Raw genomic sequence first — 7,649 nt, forward strand, 5'->3', positions numbered from 1 at the left:
ATCCAACTCTACGAATAATATGCATATTCTAGCTTTTATGGCTTTGTAGTAGGCCGTTTACTCTGGCATGCTTTTCATCCGGACGTGAAAATACTGCCCCCTACCCCAAAGAAGTTAACAGTGTCCAAAGAAGGGCCAGAAGTATACAGAATGGTGTCATCTGCGTAGAGGTGGATCAGAGACTCACCAGCAGCAAGAGCGACATCATTGATGTATACAGAGAAGAGAGTCGGTCCAAGAATGGAACCCTGTGGCACCCCCATAGAGACTTCAAGAGGCCCGGACAACAGACTCTCCGATTTGACACACTGAACTCTATCAGAGAAGTAGTTGGTGAACCAGGCGAGGCAATCATTTAAGAAACCAAGGCTATCGAGTCTGCCGATGAGGATGTGGTGATTGACAGAGTCGAAAGCCTTGGCCAGGTCAATGAATATGGCTGCACAGTATTGTTTCTTATCGATGGCGGTTAAGATATCGTTTAGGACCTTGAGCGTGGCTGAGGTGCACCCATGACCAGCTCAGAAACCATATTGCATAGCGGAGAAGGTATGGTGGTATTCGAAATGGTCGGTGATCTGTTTGTTAACTTGGCTTTCGAAGACCTCAGAAAGGCAGGGTAGGATAGATAAAGGTTTGTAACAGTTTGGGTCTAGAGTGTCTTCCCCTTTGAAGAGGGAGATGACCGCGGCAGCGTTCCAATCTTTGGAGATCTCAGATGATACGAAAGAGAGGTTGAACAGGCTAGTAATAGGGGTTGCAAAAATTGAGGCGGATAATTATAGAAAGAGAGGGTCCAGATTGTCTAGCCCAGCTGATTTGTAGGGGTCCAGATTTTACTAGATCTTTCAGAACTCTAGCTATCTGGATTTGTGTGAAGGAGAAATGGGGGAGGCTTCGGCAACGGTGAGAGACTTGTTTCTGGAAAGGTGGATTTTTAAAAGTAGAAGCTCGAATTGTTTGGGCACAGACCTGGATGGTATGACAGAACTCTGCAGGCTATCTCTGCAGTAGATTGCAACTCCGCCCCCTTTGGCAGTTCTATGTTGTCGGAAAATGTTATAGTTAGGGATGGAAATTTCAGGAGTTTTGGTGGCCTTCCAAAGCCAGGATTCAGACACGGTTAGGACATCTGGGTTGGCAGAGTGTGCTAAAGCAGTGAATTAAACTGTAACGGCTGTCTATCTCTTCCTCCTCATCTGACGAGGAGAGGCGAGAAGGATCGGAGGACCAATACGCAGAGTGGTAAGTTTCCATGTTTTAATATAATCCACGAAAACAAGACACAATACAAAATAACAAAAGTACTAACCGAAACAGTCCCGTGTGGCAACAAACACTGACACGGAAGACAAACACCCACAAACCAACAGTGAAAACAGGCAACCTAAATGTGGCTCCCAATCAGAGACAATGCAAAACACCTGCCTCTGAATTAGAACCATATCAGGCTAAATGAACAAACCTAAACATAGAAACAAATAACATAGACTGCCCACCCCAACTCACGCCCTGACCATACTAAATAAAGACAAAACAAAGGAAAATAACAGTCAGAACGTGACATAAACAAACTTAGGGAGGAGGCTTCTGTTGTTAACATGCATGAAACCAAGGCTTTTACGGTTACAGAAGTCAACAAATGAGAGCGTCTGGGGAATGGGAGCGGAGCTCGGCGCTGAAGGGCTTGGATTAACCTCTACATCTCCAGAGGAATAGAGGAAGAGTAGGATAAGGGTACGGCTAAAGGCTATAAGAACTGGTCGTCTAGTGCGTTCGGAACAGAGAGTAAAAGGAGCAGGTTTCTGGGCGCGGAAGAATAGATTCAAGGCATAATGTACAGATGGTAGGATGTGAAAACGTTGGATGTTAACCTAGGCACTGAGTGACGATGAGAGAGGTTTTGTCTCTAGAGACACCATTTTAACCAGGTGAGGTGATCGCATGTGTAGGAGGTGGAACAAAAGGTCTATCTAAGGCATCTTGAGCAGAGCTGGAGGCTCTACAGTGAAATAAGACAATAATTACTAACCAAAACAGCAATGGACAAGGCATATTGAAATTAGGGAGAGGCATGCATAGCCAAGTGATCATAGGGTCCAGTGAGTAGCTCGGCGAGCTGGAGAAATGCCGATTCAGACAGCTAGCAGTCCAGGCCTAGCAGGCTAGCAGAAGGGCCTTAGGGGGGGCGTCGCAATGGAAGAGTCAGTTGAGGCCCCCTCAGACGGTTACGTCCGCAGACGAGTCATGATGGATCAGCAGGGCTCCGTGTAGGCAGTAAAAGGGTCCAGGCCAATTGTCAAACTAGGTATTGTAGCCCAAGAAATTGGCTGATGGACCTCTTCAGCTAGCCGGAAGGTGGGCCTAGCTCTGGGCTAGCTCCAGGCTAACTGGTGCTTGCTTCAGGACAGGGACATTAGCCAGGAGTAGCCACTCGGATAGCAGCTAGCTAGCTGCGATGATCCGGTAGCGGGCCGTAGCTAGCAGGCTAGCAGACAGGCCTTCAGGGGATGTAACGACGGAGGAGCCTGTTGAAACCTCCTCGGGTGGATTACGTTGGTAGACCAGTCGTGATGGATCGGCGGGGTTCCGTGTTGGCAGTTAAAGGGGTCCAGGCCAAATGGCAAAAAAGGTATTGTAGCCCAAGGAGTGGCTAATGAACCTCTTCAGCTAGCCGGGAGATGGGCCTAACACGAGGCTAGCTCCAGGCTAACTACTGCTTGTTTCGGGACAGAGACATTAGCCAGGAGTAGCCACTCGGATAGCAGCTAGCTAGCTGCGATGATCGAGGTGAAAAGGTTCAGAGCTTGAGGTAGAAATCCGGAGATGTGGAGATGTGGTAGAGAGGAAGCAGTCCGATATGCTCTGGGTTGAATAGCGCTGTGCAGACTGGCAGGAGTTATCCGGGCTGAGGTTAGCTGATGACCACTAGCAGTGGCTAAACGACTACTAGCTAGTAGCTGGTTAGCTGGCTAGCTTCTGTTGGGGGTTCCGGTTCTAAAGTATAGACAATAGCAGATTCATACCATATTGGGTGAGGTGGGTTGCCGGAGAGTATATAGAAATTGAGGTTAAAAATATAAAAAAAATAACAAAATATATACAGAGAAAAAAGATATATACACAGGACACGACAAGACAAAGACGTCTGACTGCTACGCCATCTTGGAAAGAAATATAACTAGGAATAATGTGACAAATAATCAACAGTAGCAGCAACATATGTGATGAGTGAAAAAAGTTAGTGCCAAAAGGTTCAATGCAGATAGTCCAGTTAGCTATTTGGTTAACTTTTTAACTAGCTATTTTGTAGTCTTATGACTTGGGGGTAGAAGCTGTTCAGGGTCCTGTTGGTTCAAGACTTGGTGCATTGTCACTGCTTGTCATGTGGTAGCAGAGACAACAGTCTGTAGAAATGTAACCACTCTCAAAATCATAGACAGAGCTATGGATGCGAGGACTGACCATACATTATATTAAAATTATAGTTGTAGCAATATTTTGAGGCTATATAGTGTTTGTTTACATGTACTTCTTTTCCAAACATTGGATTAAATCAAGCTTATATTTTGTATTTGTTACAACATTTACATTTACATTTTAGTCATTTAGCAGACGCTCTTATCCAGAGCGACTTACATACATTTTATTAAAAAAAAAAATTTACATACTGAGACAAGGATATCCCTACCGGCCAAACCCTCCCTAACCCGGACGACGCTATGCCAATTGTGCGTCGCCCCACGGACCTCCCGGTTGCGGCCGGCTGCGACAGAGCCTGGGCGTGAACCCAGCCCAGCCTGGGCGCGAACCCAGAGACTCTGGCAGTGCCCTAGACCACTGCGTCACCCGGGAGGCCCAACAGTGGCCTGAGGCAAGAATCAATGTGTACATATCACTAATTAATGAGTCAAACATTTATATAGCAACTGCTGATTGTCCCTTTAAATTTCCACTCAGGAAATAGTGTCTGTAGGTGCTGTCACAAAGTCCAAATTCAACACAGTTGTCATTGACTTGTAGGATATTGATTTCCCACTGAGCAAACTTTTCCTGTACTTACAGCATTCTAATGAATTCTTTTTCTATCAGGTTTTTGTTTGGTAGACCTCATGTTGTTATTGAAAATGTTGTCCGATTTTTGATTTGGGAAAACCTCGACAAACTAACAAGGAGCGAAGCTGAAAAGTCCAAAAACTATCCCGAATTAAAAGTTAATGGGATTCTAACTCAAGACTGTAATTTTATATCCACCACTATTAAAAATGTCCTTGTAGACTCTGTCAGGGAACTGTCTCGAGGATTTTCAAACAAGACCACAACTCTCACTCCTATGGAATATAACAAATCAATATTCAGAATATCTGAAGTCCCAGCATCAGCAGTGGACACTATTATCAGCTGCTTCACGAACTCTAGAACAAAACATTTACAGTGCCTTCAGAAATTATTCACACCCCTCGACTTTTTCCAAATGTTATTGTGTTACAGCCTGAAATTAAAATGGATTCAATTGAGATTAGTCACTGGCGAACACACAATTCCCCATAATGTCCTAGAGGAAATATGTTTTTTTCAAAAAAAATCACAAATTAATTAAAAATGAACAACTGAAATGTCTTGAGTCAATAAGTGTTCAGCCCCTTTGTTATGTCATGCCTAAATCAGTTCAGGAGTGAAAATGTCCTTAATAAGTCACATAATAAGTTGCATGGACTCAGTCTGTGTGTAATAATAGATTCTTACATGACTACCTCATCTCTTTACCCCACACATACAATTATCTATAAGGTCCCTCAGTCGAGCAGTGAATTTCAAACACAGATTCATCCACAGAGACTAGGGAGGTTTTCCAATGCCTCGCAAAGAAGGGCACCTATTGGTACATGGGTAGAAAAAAAAGTAGACATTGAATATCCCTCTGAGCATGGGGAAGTTATTAATTAACTAAATAACATCATGCACCAGGCCAAATCTACACTGGAGTTGCTTACCAAGAAGACAGTGAATATTCCTGAGTGGCCGAGATACAGTTTTGACTTAAATCTGCTTGAAAATCTATAGCGAGACTTGAAAATGGTTGTCTAGCAACGATCAACAACCAATTTGGCACAGCTTGAAGAATTAAGAAAATAATATAATGGGCAAATATTGTACAATCCAGGTGTGCAAGTTCTTAGAGACTTATCCAGAAAGATTCTGTAATCACTGCCAGATGTGATTCTAACATTTGTTGTGAATACTTATGTAAATTAGATATTTCTGTATTTCATTTTCAATAAATTAGCAAAAATACCTATAAACATGTTTTGACTTTGTCATTATGGGGGTAATGTGTGTAGATAAGTGACAAATGTTTTTTTCCCAATTTTGAATTCAGAATGTAGCTTAGTAGAAGATCCAGGATATGTTACTGCTGTTCACTCTATTGGGAGTGCTGTTATCAAGCTCACACAATGAAGCTAACTCTCAAGGCGGGACGTCTAGTGTGTGTGTGTGTGCATATGTGTATTACTATTACTACCCAGTGTAATCTGATGTAATTTAATCTGCATGCACTGCATCTGTATTATGGTCAAGTTCACATTGTTCACACTGAATAGAAACACGCAATAAAACAATATTATGAAACATGTATGATGTAATTGAAACACTGCTAAACAGGTAAGATTAATAAAAAATGACTAAACATGTCTTATGCTTGATAGTTTATTGGAGGATCACAATATAACACGTCAACCATACAACCATACAATTATTTATCCAGTAACTTGACCAATCAACTATCATGTGTCAGGACATAAAGTACATGTTCATGGATAAAACATATATTCTTCAGAATGTTGATGAGTTTTTCTCAGTACCAAAGTACCAATTAACTGTATTACTGTTTGTTTTCTTGACGTTCATTGATGGATGTTGGAATGATTCATTGAGGTATTGTTAGTGATGACTTCAGAGGTGATAGCTGATTCCATATGGAGACTGAAAAGGATCCTTGGCATCCCCATTCTGGTCGCTTCTCACCCAATAAGGTCCTTGGCTACGTTCCAAAGCTCGCCCCAAACTGTTGAATACAGTTTTAAATATTCTTTATGGAAAATACCTTTTTTAAAAGCTAAACATTTGAAAATGACTCCAACATTTTCAAAACATATCCCAGATATAAGTGACTACCTTTTAAACTTACTGTTGTAAGACCAGTATTTGACTACCATTTAAAAACTACGAAACATGATGCTAATTAACTGTAGAGATGGAGTTAGCCATGTTACTCCCTCCGCTTTCCCTGATAACCTCCCGTTGACAATTTACTGTTGCTCAGAAAGATAAACAGACACAGACAGACAGACAGACAGACAGACAGACAGATAGACAGATAGACAGATAGACAGATAGATAGATAGATAGATAGATAGATAGATAGATAGATAGATAGATAGATAGATAGATAGATAGACAGATAGATAGATAGATAGATAGATAGATAGATAGATAGATAGATAGATAGATAGATAGATAGATAGATAGCTCACATGGTGCTTCATCTTCAGAGGGGCTGGTCTTCAGAGAAGCCAACTTTGCCAAAAAGTCAGCCTTTCCACCTTTTAGATCATCCTCCTGCAGGAGAGCTGAGGAAGAAAGATTTTTCATTTTACTAAATTATATCAGATTAAACCCAGGCAGTAAAGTAGTACACATTCACAAACAAGACATACCTTCCTCAGAGTTATCTTCATTGAGGGAGCTTGCTAACAGGACACCCACTAGAGCGAACAGCAGTAACATACTCTGGATCTTCATCCTTTACTAAAGCACATAGAGCACGACATGTTAACACACACACACACACACACACACACACACACACACACACACACACACACACACACACACACACACACACACACACACACACACACACACACACACACACACACATGTCCATACATTCCTACCTGTCCACTTGTATACACCTGCCCACTCTTATACACCTTTGCAAAGAAGATTCTCAGTGAAAAAAACATACCTCTTACAGTTGGACGATGCTGTCTGATTGATGGCTGTTTATCTGGATGATGTCTTCTGGTCTTCAGTAGTAGTGTGGTGTCTCTCTGCAGCCCTGTTTTATACTCTTTCTGCAGCCACTGTCCCTGCCCCACCCATCCACACCTCTCACAGCCGATTAACAAACAATATGACATTACAGCCTTCATGCACAGCCTGAAGTGTATGACTGCCCTCCAGGCACATTTCTGGTCAATATTATGGTTTCCTAGTAATTTCAACTGAATTTGTGACTTGGAGCTTGGATAGCAAGTCCAGAGTGGAGTATAGAGTGGAGAATATATATATATACTATACTTGTGATGTTGAGAACATGTTTTTGTCTGAATTACAGCTGTAACGACCCTTTGGAAAGAATTAAACTTGGTTAAGCCTCTCTAGTGTTCATGAGTTATTTACGCTGAAATATTAGAACCTAACGCTCTGTAGTAACTTGCTGTTGGAGACCGAGCAGTTGCCATACCAGGAGGTGATGGAACCAGTCAGGATGTTCTCGCTGGTGCAGCTGTAGACCTTTTTGAGGATCTGAGGACCCATGCCAAATCTTTTCATTCTCCTGAAGGGGAATAGGCATTGTTGTG

General features: G+C 42.2%; 1 long non-coding RNA gene across 1 annotated transcript; it reads right to left on the reverse strand.

Moving 5' to 3' along the window:
* Positions 1-5,728: 5,728 nt before the first annotated feature.
* On the reverse strand, positions 5,729-7,119 carry LOC120027013. Its single transcript, XR_005473266.1, has 4 exons — positions 7,031-7,119; positions 6,720-6,810; positions 6,537-6,632; positions 5,729-6,067 (listed from the first exon to the last, which is right to left on the reverse strand). It is a non-coding gene; the product is annotated as an uncharacterized LOC120027013 (long non-coding RNA).
* Between the last annotated feature and the right edge of the window lie 530 nt (positions 7,120-7,649).

The sequence above is a fragment of the Salvelinus namaycush genome, chromosome 2, assembly GCF_016432855.1.
Source record: "Salvelinus namaycush isolate Seneca chromosome 2, SaNama_1.0, whole genome shotgun sequence".
In the NCBI taxonomy this organism is placed as follows: Eukaryota; Metazoa; Chordata; class Actinopteri; order Salmoniformes; family Salmonidae; genus Salvelinus; species Salvelinus namaycush.